Source organism: Acomys minous, assembly GCF_964271855.1.
Source record: "Acomys minous genome assembly, chromosome: 2".
In the NCBI taxonomy this organism is placed as follows: Eukaryota; Metazoa; Chordata; class Mammalia; order Rodentia; family Muridae; genus Acomys; species Acomys minous.
Genome location: NC_140484.1, coordinates 84,629,076 through 84,642,498, shown reverse-complemented (window position 1 = coordinate 84,642,498; position 13,423 = coordinate 84,629,076). Strand labels below are relative to the sequence as shown.

General features: G+C 52.6%; 1 protein-coding gene across 1 annotated transcript in view; it reads right to left on the bottom strand.

Moving 5' to 3' along the window:
- The window catches only part of LRRC4B (leucine rich repeat containing 4B), a 40,741-nt gene that overhangs the window by 22,776 nt on the left and 4,542 nt on the right, over positions 1–13,423 (bottom strand). The gene's annotated exons all lie outside the window — the stretch shown is intronic.

Sequence of the window (13,423 nt, the reverse complement as noted above, 5' to 3'; positions counted from 1 at the left end):
CATTCTAATACCCGAGCAAACCTATGCCAGCCAACTTAGGCCCATGTCACCATCAACCTGTCCTTCGGCTGGGATCAGTACTCATTCTTGCCACAAAGAAAACTACCCCTGATGCCCCACCCCACCCTGCCTCAGCCACAGACTAATACCCGCCTCCTAGTGCCCTCTGCAGAATAGGCTGGGAAGCTACACTCTACTTATTCACCTAATGTCTCCCTTCAGCTATCCACTGCTCCTTCCATCTGTCTGTCCAAACATCCATTCATCTACATATCCACCCATCTATCCATTCCTCTGTCTGTCCATCCATCCATCCATCCATCTGTCCATCCACTCCCCTGTGTATCGCCCCCTACCCATTCACTCATCTATATAATCCATCCTTCCATCCGCCTGTCTATTTCCCCTCTTTGTCCATCCATCTCTTCTACTCATTCACCCATCCATCCATTCATAAATTCATTTATCTATATATCCATTCATCCTTCCCTTTAGCCATCTCTCCATTCTTTATCCATCCATCAACCATCCATTTCTCTGTTCATCCATCCATTTATGTCTCTATCTACCCCTTTATGTATGCATCCATCCATCCATTTGCCCATCCACCCATCCATCCACCCATCCATCCATCCATCTCCATCCATCCATCCACCCATCCATCCATCCATCCATCTCCATCCATCATCCACCCATCCATCCATCCATCCATCTCCATCCATCCATCCATCCATCCATCCATCTCCATCCATCTATCCATCCATCCATCCATCCATCCACCCATCCATCCATCTCCACTCACCCATCCATCCATCCATCCATCCATCTCCACCTATCCATCCATCCACCCATCCATCCATCCCACCACCCACTCCCAACACCACAAACCCACACCCCAAATCCCCACCAACCCAACCCAACCCTCCAACCCACAACCATCCAACCCTCCACCCATCCACCACCACCCCCACCCAAACCCCTCCTCCATCTCCACCATCCATCTCCATCCATCCCATCCATCTATCAATCCATCCCCATCCAACCTCCATCCCATCCATCCATCCATCCATCTCACATCCATCCATCCACCATCCATCTCCACCTATCCATCCATCCAACCATCCATCCATCCTCCTCCATCCACCCATCCATCCATCCATCCATCCCATCCACCACCATCCATCCATCCACTCCATCCATCCATCCATCCATCCATCCATCCATCCACCCATCCATCCATCTCCATCCATCCATCATCCATCCACCCATCCATCTCCATCCATCCCATCCATCTCCATCCATCCATCCACCCACCCATCCATCCACCCATCCATCCATCCATCCATCCATCCATCCATCCACCATCCATCTCCATCCATCCATCTCCATCCACCCATCCATCCATCCATCCATCCATCCATCTCCATCCATCCATCCACCCACCCATCCATCCACCCATCCATCCATCCATCCATCCATCCACCATCCATCTCCATCCATCCATCTCCATCCACCCATCCATCCATCCATCCATCCATCTCCATCCATCCATCCACCCACCCATCCATCCACCCATCCATCCATCCATCCATCCATCCATCCACCATCCATCTCCATCCATCCATCTCCACTCACCCATCCATCCATCCATCCACCCATCCATCCATCCATCCATCTCCATCCATCCATCCACCCACCCATCCATCCACCCATCCATCCATCCATCCATCCATCCATCCACCATCCATCTCCATCCATCCATCTCCATCCATCCATCCATCCATCCATCCATCCACCCATCCATCCATCTCCACTCACCCATCAATTCTTCTACCTCTTTGTCTCTGCCCACCTGTCATCCCTCCTCTTTCCTATTACTTTATCTAAAACCTGTGTATGAAGCCCCCACTATGTTCTAGACACCGAAGCAAATGCCAACCAGTGCTTACCCATGGAACAAGGCTCAGCATACCATGGGCTACAAATGGAGGTAGTGCCGGTTAGAGCTCTGGGAAAGGACTGAGTTGGACCCCCAGATCTGCCATAAGTCCTCAGTTTTGTGAGTTCTGGTGCCGTCCACCATGAGAGGGCTAATGCAGGTACTTGCCAGATGGCTGGAGGTGGAAGCATAGCATGTTGAACACAGGCTCTTCTGTCTCAGCACTAGAGTGCTGACAGGTCAACTCAGCTCATACTCAGCTAGCTCCTGAACTAGCCTCCACCTCACTGCTACCGGGTCTCTCTATGGCTGCCTCCCAGAGCATGTGTCTGGTCCCACAGGTGGCCAGGGGGACTCTGTCAACATGGCAACCAGATCCCACCCGTAGCTGCTCAGGGCCTACCCAGCAACTTCCGAATCACACCTTTATCTAAAGGTGAAGACCTCACTCCAAGGAGGGGAGAGAACCAGCCTGGGGGAGGGGGGTTCACTCCGCCTGCATCTCTCTGCCATGTCACTTTCTCTGTCAATGACACCTGGTGCATTTCCTTTCTCCAGCTGTTTTCTGCTACCTAACTTCTCAGACCATGTCTACTGGGATGCACATTCTCCAAGAGTGGGGTCTCATCTGCTTTGCTCTCTGTTTGGTTTTCTTTTTTTTCTTTTTAAAATCTATTTATTTATTATTATGTATACAATGCTCTGTCTACATATACATCCACAGGCCAGAAGAGGGCATCAGATCACATTATAGATGGTTGTGGGCCAACACGCGGTTGCTGGGAATTGAACTCAGGACCTTTGGAAGAACAATCAGTGCTCTTAACCACTGAGCCATCTCTCCAGCACCTCTGTTTGGTTTTAAAACTTGTGACACTCAGAGAATTCCAGGTGAAGAAAGAGGGGAACACACTGGTGTGGACGCTGGGCTGCACACCTTTCCTGTTAGGTTACGTCTCTGCCTCTTGTCGCAGACACACCTGTACCCAGTCCAGGCACACTCTAAGAGTTGCCCAAGTCAGACAGACTAGTCTGGGATATTCCTCCACCTGAGGTCTTCACCTGTCCCCAGGAGGTCACTGCTTTTGGTTGGACACCTGTGTCCCAACTCTCCCTCCCTCCTTCCGTGCCACACTGCCACCTGGCTGGCTAGATCCCAGTGCGTTTCTGTGTGCCCCTCTAAATAACCTGCCACTAGGGGAGGCTCATCTTTGCTTGGAGCCAGAACCTGCCCACGAACTCCACACTGGCCAAACTAGTGTGCACCTCAAGTGGCTGCAGGCACAGGCTGCACTAGAGCAGGCTCGCAGCACACAGCCGTGAACACACCAGCAGTGAGTGTGGATAGCACACCCTCCTGCAGTGTTTCTTGAGGAACACCCCTTTCTGTGGGCAATAGCCCTCTAAGAACTGCTGGCATCCCCATTTCACAAACAGACACCTCTAGACACTGGTTCAAGGTCAACTACAGAGTTAAGAAAGAGGCTGGGCATGGAGGCACAGGCTTGTTATGCTTGCTATGCAGAGGGCAGTGGAAGAATCCAAGTTCAAGGCCAGCCTGGGCAACGTAATGAAATTCTGTCTCTAAAGAAGAAGAAAAAAAGAGGGCTGGGGGCGTGGCTCAGCATCAGAGCATCTGCCTAGAATCCCCCAGTGAGGGGCTGGGGGTGGTAGAGCTCCTACCAAGTCTGCATAAAGGCCAAGGTTCCATTCCAAGTACTGCCAATGCATCAATACACATGTTACACACACACACACACACGCACACGCACACGCACACGCACACGCACACGCACACGCACACACACCTGAGATGATAGCTCCATGAGTAAAGTGCTTGGTGAGTTCAGTCACCACAAGCAATGTAAACAAGACTTGGGAGTGTATTTGTAACCCAGTACTGAGGAGGAAGAAACGGGACCCATGGGCTTGCTGCTTAGACAGTCTAGCCAAATGGGTGAGCCCTGGGCCAGAGAGATGCCCTGTTTAAAAACAGTGTGTATGAGGTTGATGAGACGGCTTAGTCGGTAAAGCTGCCCACAGCCAAACCTGAGTGTGATGGAGGGAGAGAACAGACTCCTGCAAGCTGTCCTCTGACCACATAAAATGATAAATGTTAAAAAGAAAGAAAGAAGGAAAACCAAGAACCAAAACAAAACTAAACCCAAAATCCACAGTGCAGATCTGAGGGACACTGAGGCTGACCTCTGGCCTTCACAGGTGTGAGCCACACCACACACACACACACACACACACACACACACACACACACACACACACGCACACTCGCTGTCTCCAGAAGTCATGAGACTCCAGGGACTACAGAGGTCGCTGTGGTGTAGGCTGGTCAAGTAGTCTCCTTCCTAGCCACAGGGCACCCAACACAGAACACTCCTCTAGCCCCTGGGGCGCTGACTCTTGGTCCCACTCAGGTTGGGATGCTGACTCTCAGGAGTCACACACACACTGGCGACATTGCTGCTCGCTCAGCTCCAGCTCAGGGATATGTCTTGGGCTGAGTGCCTGAGAGGATTCAGGCAGATGGCAGATCGGAAACTCGGGGGCCCAGGGGAGGGACGGTGAGGAGAAAAGGGAGGCAGGAAGCATTTGTGTCAGCCACACTCCTGTGCCCGAGAGTAAGTTCATCAGGTGAGGACAAGGGAGGAAACTGTCTGCTGTATGGTAGCAAAGAGGGCCGGAGCTAAGAGAGGGCTTCCCCGACTTTGTGTGGAGGAGAGGCTCCAAAGCCTGGACAGCTGAAGACTTCCTTCTTCCTGGACAGCAGTCATAAGCAAGGCTGAGGAGGCGGGGGACGGCAGGTGGTGTAGGCTCAGGGTGGAAGCAAATAAGCTCAGACCTGTCCCTCTCAGCCAGTGCTTGTCCCCAGGGCTTTCACAATAAGAGCTAACACAACCCTGAACATTGATGTCCTCTCAGCTGGGAGAAAAAGATCCCTGAGGAAAGGGCAGATCAGAGGTCTGGCTGCCCAGGGCCACTCAGGTGTTCCCCCCAAGCACAGGCAGTGTCCACAGCGCACAGTGGTGGCTTGTCAGGAGCAGGAGTTGTCTCTTTCCTCCAGACATTCATGGTGGTGGGCCTGGCTTTGCTGCACCTTCCCAACCCAGTCTGTACATCTCCCCTAACTCTGGTCTCTGTTATGGTGACATGCCACCGAGCCTCTCTGTGTAGCAACTTCCTGGTCTCTCAGCTGTCTGGTTCCCACTAGAAGGTGACAGGGACCAGATGCCTGAATGCAGGCTCACAGTCCCTCTCTTCTCATGCTGGCAGCACCACTGAGAGACAGCAGGGCAAAGGACACAGGGTACCTAAGCCAGGGTAGGGTGAAGAGTGTGCAAGAGGGGTGTGCAAGAATGTGCAAGAGAAGTGTGCAAGAGGGGTCTTCTCTAACAAGCAGGCTACTGGAAAAAGTTACAGGGAGGGACAGGGAGATTGAGTGCTAGGAGGCAAAAATCCATCTCCTCTACCTAAAGTGAAGGAGCCAGAAATCAGAGCTGAGGCAGGAGCAAGCGGGGCCGGGGCTGGAGCCGAGGTGAAAGAAGGGGGAAGAATGAAAAGACTGCAAACTGGCAAAACCATCAGAACCAAGAGGCAGAAGAAGAGGGGAGGCAGAAGAGGTGAAGCAGAAGAAGAGGTAAGACAGAAGAAGAGGTGAGGCAGAAGAGGTGAGGCAGAAGAAGAGGTGAGGCAGAAGAGGTGAGGCAGAAGAGGTGAGGCAGAAGAAGAGGTGAGGCAGAAGAAGAGGTGAGGCAGAAGAGGTGAAGCAGAAGAAGAGGTGAGGCAGAAGAGGAGGTGAGACAGAAGAAGAGGTGAGGCAGAAGAAGAGGTGAGACAGAAGAAGAGGTGAGGCAGAAGAAGAGGTGAGGCAGAAGAAGAGGTGAGGCAGAAGAGGTGAGGCAGAAGAGGTGAAGCAGAAGAAGAGGTGAGGCAGAAGAGGAGGTGAGGCAGAAGAGGAGGTGAGGCAGAAGAGGTGAGACAGAAGAAGAGGTGAGACAGAAGAAGAGGTGAGGCAGAGGAAGAGGTGAGGCAGAAGAGGTGATGCAGAAGAAAAGGTGAGGCAGAAGAGGTGAAGCAGAAGAAGAGGTGAGGCAGAAGAAGAGGTGAGGCAGAAGAAGAGGTGAGGCAGAAGAGGTGAAGCAGAAGAAGAGGTGAGGCAGAAGAAGAGGTGAGGCAGAAGAAGAGGTGAGGCAGAAGAGGTGAAGCAGAAGAAGAGGTGAGGCAGAAGAAGAGGTGAGGCAGAAGAAGAGGTGAGGCAGAAGAGGTGAAGCAGAAGAAGAGGTGAGGCAGAAGAAGAGGTGAGGCAGAAGAGGAGGTGAGACAGAAGAGGTGAGGCAGAAGAAGAGGTGAGACAGAAGAAGAGGTGAGGCAGAAGAAGAGGTGAGGCAGAAGAGGTGATGCAGAAGAAAAGGTGAGGCAGAAGAGGTGAAGCAGAAGAAGAGGTGAGGCAGAAGAAGAGGTGAAGCAGAAGAAGAGGTGAGGCAGAAGAAGAGGTGAGGCAGAAGAGGAGGTGAGGCAGAAGAGGTGAGGCAGAAGAAGAGGTGAGACAGAAGAAGAGGTGAGGCAGAAGAAGAGGTGAGGCAGAAGAGGTGATGCAGAAGAAAAGGTGAGGCAGAAGAGGTGAAGCAGAAGAAGAGGTGAGGCAGAAGAAGAGGTGAGGCAGAAGAAGAGGTGAGGCAGAAGAAGAGGTGAGGCAGAAGAGGTGAAGCAGAAGAAGAGGTGAGGCAGAAGAAGAGGTGAGGCAGAAGAAGAGGTGAGGCAGAAGAAGAGGTGAGGCAGAAGAAGAGGTGAGGCAGAAGAAGAGGTGAGGCAGAAGAAGAGGTGAGACAGAAGAAGAGGTGAGGCAGAAGAGGTGAAGCAGAAGAAAAGGTGAGGCAGAAGAGGTGAAGCAGAAGAAGAGGTGAGGCAGAAGAAGAGGTGAGGCAGAAGAAGAGGTGAGGCAGAAGAAGAGGTGAGGCAGAAGAAGAGGTGAGGCAGAAGAAGAGGTGAGGCAGAAGAGGTGAAGCAGAAGAAGAGGTGAGGCAGAAGAAGAGGTGAGACAGAAGAGGTGAAGCAGAAGAAGAGGTGAGGCAGAAGAGGAGGTGAGGCAGAAGAAGAGGTGAGGCAGAAGAGGAGGTGAGACAGAAGAAGAGGTGAGGCAGAAGAAGAGGTGAGGCAGAAGAAGAGGTGAGACAGAAGAGGTGAAGCAGAAGAAGAGGTGAGGCAGAAGAGGAGGTGAGGCAGAAGAAGAGGTGAGGCAGAGGAAGAGGTGAGGCAGAAGAGGAGGTGAGACAGAAGAAGAGGTGAGGCAGAAGAAGAGGTGAGGCAGAAGAAGAGGTGAGGCAGAAGAGGTGAAGCAGAAGAAGAGGTGAGGCAGAAGAAGAGGTGAGGCAGAAGAAGAGGTGAGGCAGAAGAAGAGGTGAGGCAGAAGAAGAGGTGAGGCAGAAGAAGAGGGGAGGCAGAAGAAGAGGGGAGGCAGAAGAAGAGGTGAGGCAGAGGAAGAGGTGAGGCAGAAGAAGAGGTGAGGCAGAAGAGGAGGTGAGGCAGAAGAAGAGGTGAGGCAGAAGAGGAGGTGAGACAGTAGAAGAGGGGAGGCAGAAGAAGAGGGGAGGCAGAAGAAGAGGGGAGGCAGAAGAAGAGGTGAGGCAGAAGAAGAGGTGAGGCAGAAGAGGAGGTGAGACAGAAGAAGAGGTGAGGCAGAAGAAGAGGTGAGGCAGAAGAAGAGGTGAGGCAGAAGAGGTGAAGCAGAAGAAGAGGTGAGGCAGAAGAAGAGGTGAGGCAGAAGAGGTGAAGCAGAAGAAGAGGTGAGGCAGAAGAGGAGGTGAGGCAGAAGAAGAGGGGAGGCAGAAGAAGAGGGGAGGCAGAAGAAGAGGTGAGGCAGAGGAAGAGGTGAGGCAGAAGAAGAGGTGAGGCAGAAGAAGAGGTGAGGCAGAAGAAGAGGTGAGGCAGAAGAGGAGGTGAGGCAGAAGAAGAGGTGAGGCAGAAGAGAAGGTGAGGCAGAAGAAGAGGTGAGGCAGAAGAGGAGGTGAGACAGTAGAAGAGGGGAGGCAGAAGAAGAGGGGAGGCAGAAGAAGAGGTGAGGCAGAAGAGGAGGTGAGGCAGAAGAAGAGGTGAGGCAGAAGAGGAGGTGAGACAGTAGAAGAGGGGAGGCAGAAGAAGAGGGGAGGCAGAAGAAGAGGTGAGGCAGAAGAGGAGGTGAGGCAGAAGAAGAGGTGAGGCAGAAGAGGAGGTGAGACAGAAGAAGAGGTGAGGCAGAAGAAGAGGTGAGGCAGAAGAAGAGGTGAGGCAGAAGAAGAGGTGAGGCAGAAGAAGAGGTGAGACAGAAGAAGAGGTGAGGCAGAAGAAGAGGTGAGGCAGAAGAAGAGGTGAGGCAGAAGAAGAGGTGAGACAGAAGAAGAGGTGAGGCAGAAGAAGAGGTGAGGCAGAAGAAGAGGTGAGACAGAAGAAGAGGTGAGGCAGAAGAAGAGGTGAGGCAGAAGAAGAGGTGAGGCAGAAGAGGAGGTGAGACAGAAGAAGAGGGGAGGCAGAAGAAGAGGTGAGGCAGAAGAAGAGGTGAGGCAGAAGAAGAGGTGAGGCAGAAGAAGAGGTGAGACAGAAGAAGAGGTGAGGCAGAAGAAGAGGTGAGGCAGAAGAAGAGGTGAGGCAGAAGAGGTGAGCAGAAGAAGAGGTGAGGCAGAAGAAGAGGTGAGGCAGAAGAAGAGGTGAGGCAGAAGAAGAGGTGAGGCAGAAGAGGTGAAGCAGAAGAAGAGGTGAGGCAGAAGAGGAGGTGAGGCAGAAGAAGAGGGGAGGCAGAAGAAGAGGGGAGGCAGAAGAAGAGGTGAGGCAGAGGAAGAGGTGAGGCAGAAGAAGAGGTGAGGCAGAAGAAGAGGTGAGGCAGAAGAAGAGGTGAGGCAGAAGAGGAGGTGAGGCAGAAGAAGAGGTGAGGCAGAAGAGGAGGTGAGGCAGAAGAAGAGGTGAGGCAGAAGAGGAGGTGAGACAGTAGAAGAGGTGAGGCAGAAGAAGAGGGGAGGCAGAAGAAGAGGTGAGGCAGAAGAAGAGGGGAGGCAGAAGAGGAGGGGAGACAGAAGAAGAGGGGAGGCAGAAGAAGAGGTGAGGCAGAAGAGGAGGTGAGACAGAAGAAGAGGGGAGGCAGAAGAAGAGGGGAGGCAGAAGAAGAGGGGAGACAGTAGAAGAGGGGAGGCAGAAGAGGAGGGGAGACAGAAGAAGAGGGGAGGCAGAAGAAGAGGGGAGGCAGAAGAGGAGGTGAGACAGTAGAAGAGGGGAGGCAGAAGAAGAGGGGAGACAGAAGAAGAGGGGAGGCAGAAGAAGAGGGGAGACAGAAGAAGAGGGGAGGCAGAAGAAGAGGGGAGGCAGAAGAAGAGGGGAGGCAGAAGAGGAGGTGAGACAGAAGAAGAGGGGAGGCAGAAGAAGAGGGGAGACAGAAGAAGAGGGGAGGCAGAAGAAGAGGGGAGACAGAAGAAGAGGGGAGGCAGAAGAAGAGGGGAGGCAGAAGAAGAGGGGAGGCAGAAGAAGAGGTGAGGCAGAAGAGGAGGTGAGACAGTAGAAGAGGGGAGGCAGAAGAAGAGGGGAGACAGAAGAAGAGGGGAGACAGAAGAAGAGGGGAGGCAGAAGAAGAGGGGAGACAGAAGAAGAGGGGAGGCAGAAGAAGAGGTGAGGCAGAAGAGGAGGTGAGACAGTAGAAGAGGGGAGGCAGAAGAGGAGGTGAGACAGAAGAAGAGGGGAGGCAGAAGAAGAGGGGAGACAGAAGAAGAGGGGAGGCAGAAGAAGAGGGGAGGCAGAAGAGGAGGGGAGACAGAAGAAGAGGGGAGGCAGAAGAAGAGGGGAGGCAGAAGAGGAGGTGAGACAGTAGAAGAGGGGAGGCAGAAGAAGAGGGGAGACAGAAGAAGAGGGGAGGCAGAAGAAGAGGGGAGACAGAAGAAGAGGGGAGGCAGAAGAAGAGGGGAGGCAGAAGAAGAGGGGAGGCAGAAGAGGAGGTGAGACAGAAGAAGAGGGGAGGCAGAAGAAGAGGGGAGACAGAAGAAGAGGGGAGGCAGAAGAAGAGGGGAGACAGAAGAAGAGGGGAGGCAGAAGAAGAGGGGAGGCAGAAGAAGAGGGGAGGCAGAAGAAGAGGTGAGGCAGAAGAGGAGGTGAGACAGTAGAAGAGGGGAGGCAGAAGAAGAGGGGAGACAGAAGAAGAGGGGAGACAGAAGAAGAGGGGAGGCAGAAGAAGAGGGGAGACAGAAGAAGAGGGGAGGCAGAAGAAGAGGTGAGGCAGAAGAGGAGGTGAGACAGTAGAAGAGGGGAGGCAGAAGAGGAGGTGAGACAGAAGAAGAGGGGAGGCAGAAGAAGAGGGGAGACAGAAGAAGAGGGGAGGCAGAAGAAGAGGGGAGGCAGAAGAGGAGGTGAGGCAGAAAAGGCCTTGCTCCTTCGTTGGCCTGACATCCATGTAGGGAGATGCCCTGAGCAAGCAGCTGGGCACAGACAGGCCCCTAGTAGATATCCCATAGGCCTCTGCTGCCATTCAGGTGTTGTGAGTGCACACACACCCCAGCAGAGGGCAGGAGACTCAGAAAAGTAAGATGCAGCCTGAGTCTGGTGCTTCAAATCTGTGACTTTGGCACTCAGGAGGTGGAGACAGGACAGTTGCTCTGAGTTCCAGGCCAATCTGGGTTGTATAGCAGGAGCCTGTCTCAGCCTCCTCTAAATAAGAAACAAAGAAACACACAGGCTGGGAGTGTGGCTCATCCAACCCTCACCAGGCTCTCTGTCCTGTTGCTAGCACCACGTAAGCCAGGCATGGTAGCACTAACTCTCATCCCAGCAAGTGACCAGGAGTTCCAGGTCACTCTCAGCCACACAGGGAGTGTAAAGCCATCTGGGTTACACGAGACCCTGTCTGAAAAGAATATCAATAAGAAAAAAAAATGTGACAAGACTCTTGTCCTGTGCTGCTGTCAACCTGCCCTTGCGGTCACTCCTCTGCTGTGTCTACTGAGCACTGGGCAGCGTGAGCAGTGTTAGGTAACAGAGAGATGGAGGTGAGGACCCACCAGCTACAGAAATGTCTAAGCCACATGACGGAGCTCGGTGGCTACCAACCACAGCTGGCCACCGAGCACTCCCCAGCTGACAACTGCGACGACAGGCTGAGCTTCAACTTAAAACTCTCCTGCCTCCGCCTTCCGTGTGCCGTGCTGATGGCTGGAGACCACCACACACACACACACAGCCTGAGTGTGTCACTCCCTTGAGAAGGATTTGAATGTCAGTGACCATGTGTGGTGCCCGGAAATGTGGCTTGGTGTGGCCGACCCCAGCCCTGGGTGGAGCCGCCTCTGTTTCAGTTCCCATAGCAATGGTGGGACGTGGTCTCCTCTATAGAGTTTTGGAGAGAAGACCTGGTTCTACCAGAAGCCCTTGTGGTGTAGCCATGACAGCCCATTTCACAGAAGAGTATTCCGAGGCTTGGTGTAGTCAACGTGGTCATGATGGACACCAGTACTCAGGTGGGCTCCGTGGTAGACCTCTATTCCTTGTGCCTACACCTCGAACCTGGCGGCAGTGGGCATGGAAACTGTGTTTACTGCTGAGGCTTGGGCAAGTGGACCCCCTGGACACATCTGAGAAGGCTACTGGGCCTGTTTCTGTTTCTGAGTTAATGCATTTACATTTTCTGTGAAACAAAGGGTGCACGTAGTAGCCAAGTGTGGTGTGTCACACCCGTCACCTCAGCAATTGTTAGACAGAGGCAAGAAGACTGTTGTGAGTTTGAGGCAAACTTGTGCTACAAAAATTTTGAAATCCTGTCTCAAAGAAAAGGGAAAACCAAAGGCAATAGTGAAAGCCATGAAAACACAACAGGCTTTCCCAGACAAACATGAGTGTCCAAGCTGCCTGGGGCTCCTCCATGCGCAGGAGCTGAGGGTGCAGGTTCTGTGTTTCCCAAAGTGGAAGGCGGAGGCTCTCACTGCTCTGTGTCCCCCACTGTCCGTGCCCATGCTAGGAAGGAAGAAGCCCTTCATGCCACCTCATCCAGGGCAGCAGAGGGCTGGGGCTCAGTGTAGGCTTTGTTTGAGCTTAACCTGCCACCATGACCAAGCCTTGGGAAGTGATGGGCCTTGCCTGTTCCTAGGGGACATCCCATTTCTTCAATGGGCTCCTGATAAAACCTTTTTGTAAGAAAATACCCTCCTCGGGCTGGAGAGATGGCTCAGAGGCTAAGAGCACTGACCATTCTGCTGTTCTTCCTGAGGTCCTGAGTTCAATTCCCAGCAACCACATGGTGCCTCGCAACCATCTATAATGTGATCTACTGCCCTCTTCTGGCCTGCAGGTGTACATGCAGGCAGAGCACTGTATACATAATAAATAAATATTTAAAAAAAAAAAAAAAGAAAATACCCTCCTCCCTCTCTTAGACTGCATCCTAGGAGGAAGGGTGGGGAAGGGGAGGGCATGGAAGCCAGGTGGAGCCCAGACAGTGATCTCCTGCACCCCTGCACAGTCTATAAAGATGTCACACACAAACACATAAATGACAGGCACAGTACAGGACCCTACATTGTCTCTACATTCAAATAGATGTCTACTCACATCTATTTCTTTAGGCTTTTAAAGTTTTGTTTTGTTTTGCTTTTTTGAGACATGGTGGCCCAGGCTGACCTCAAACTCACGACAACCTTCTTGCCTCAGACTCTTGGGAAAAGCAACAATTTATTCTCACTGGGGCGAAAGCACCACCTGTCCCCGATTCCGTGACACAGCCTCTGCCCCATATGGAACCCCATTGTTCCCTACTGGGCCAGAGCTGTTCATATGTGGGACAGTGGGTCCTCTAAGTCCACCGTCCAGGTCTCCTTCCCACAGACACACCCACTGTCAAAGCCTGAGTCGGCCAGGAGCACCCTGTCCTCTCTGCGGTTACAGGAGGACCAAGCCTGAGAGACAGACAGCCTCAAGTTATGAAACTTTTTCTTGTTGCTTTAAGTGCTGAGAACTGGGGCTGGTGAGGTGAGGTGGCTGCCAAACCCGAGGAACTGAGGAACCCTGCAACTCAAGTGGTAGAAGGAGAGAAAATACACATGCCAGTTACCTTCTGACCTTCATGATGTGCATGTCATGAGTACACACCGCCAATAACCAAATACATGGAATAATTAGAAAAATTGTATAGTACTAAGGCGAGGGGCTGGAGAAATGGGTTCAGTGGTTAAGAGTACTTGCTGTTCTTGTAGTGGACCCAGGTTTGGTTCCCAGCACCCACATGGCAGCTCCCGACCACCTGTAATTCAGTTCCAGACAGCTAATGCTCTTTTCTGACTCCTCAGGACCAGGTAGGCATGTGCTATAGTTACATTCATGCGGGCAAAACATACACACATGAGTCTTTAAAAAAAAAAAAAGTACTAAGGATTGAACTCAGGGCTTCTTGCCTATGGGCAAGCATTTTACCACTAAGCCACACCCTCAGCCTCACTTGCTGGGAGATTCTAGACAGGAATTCCAACCTGG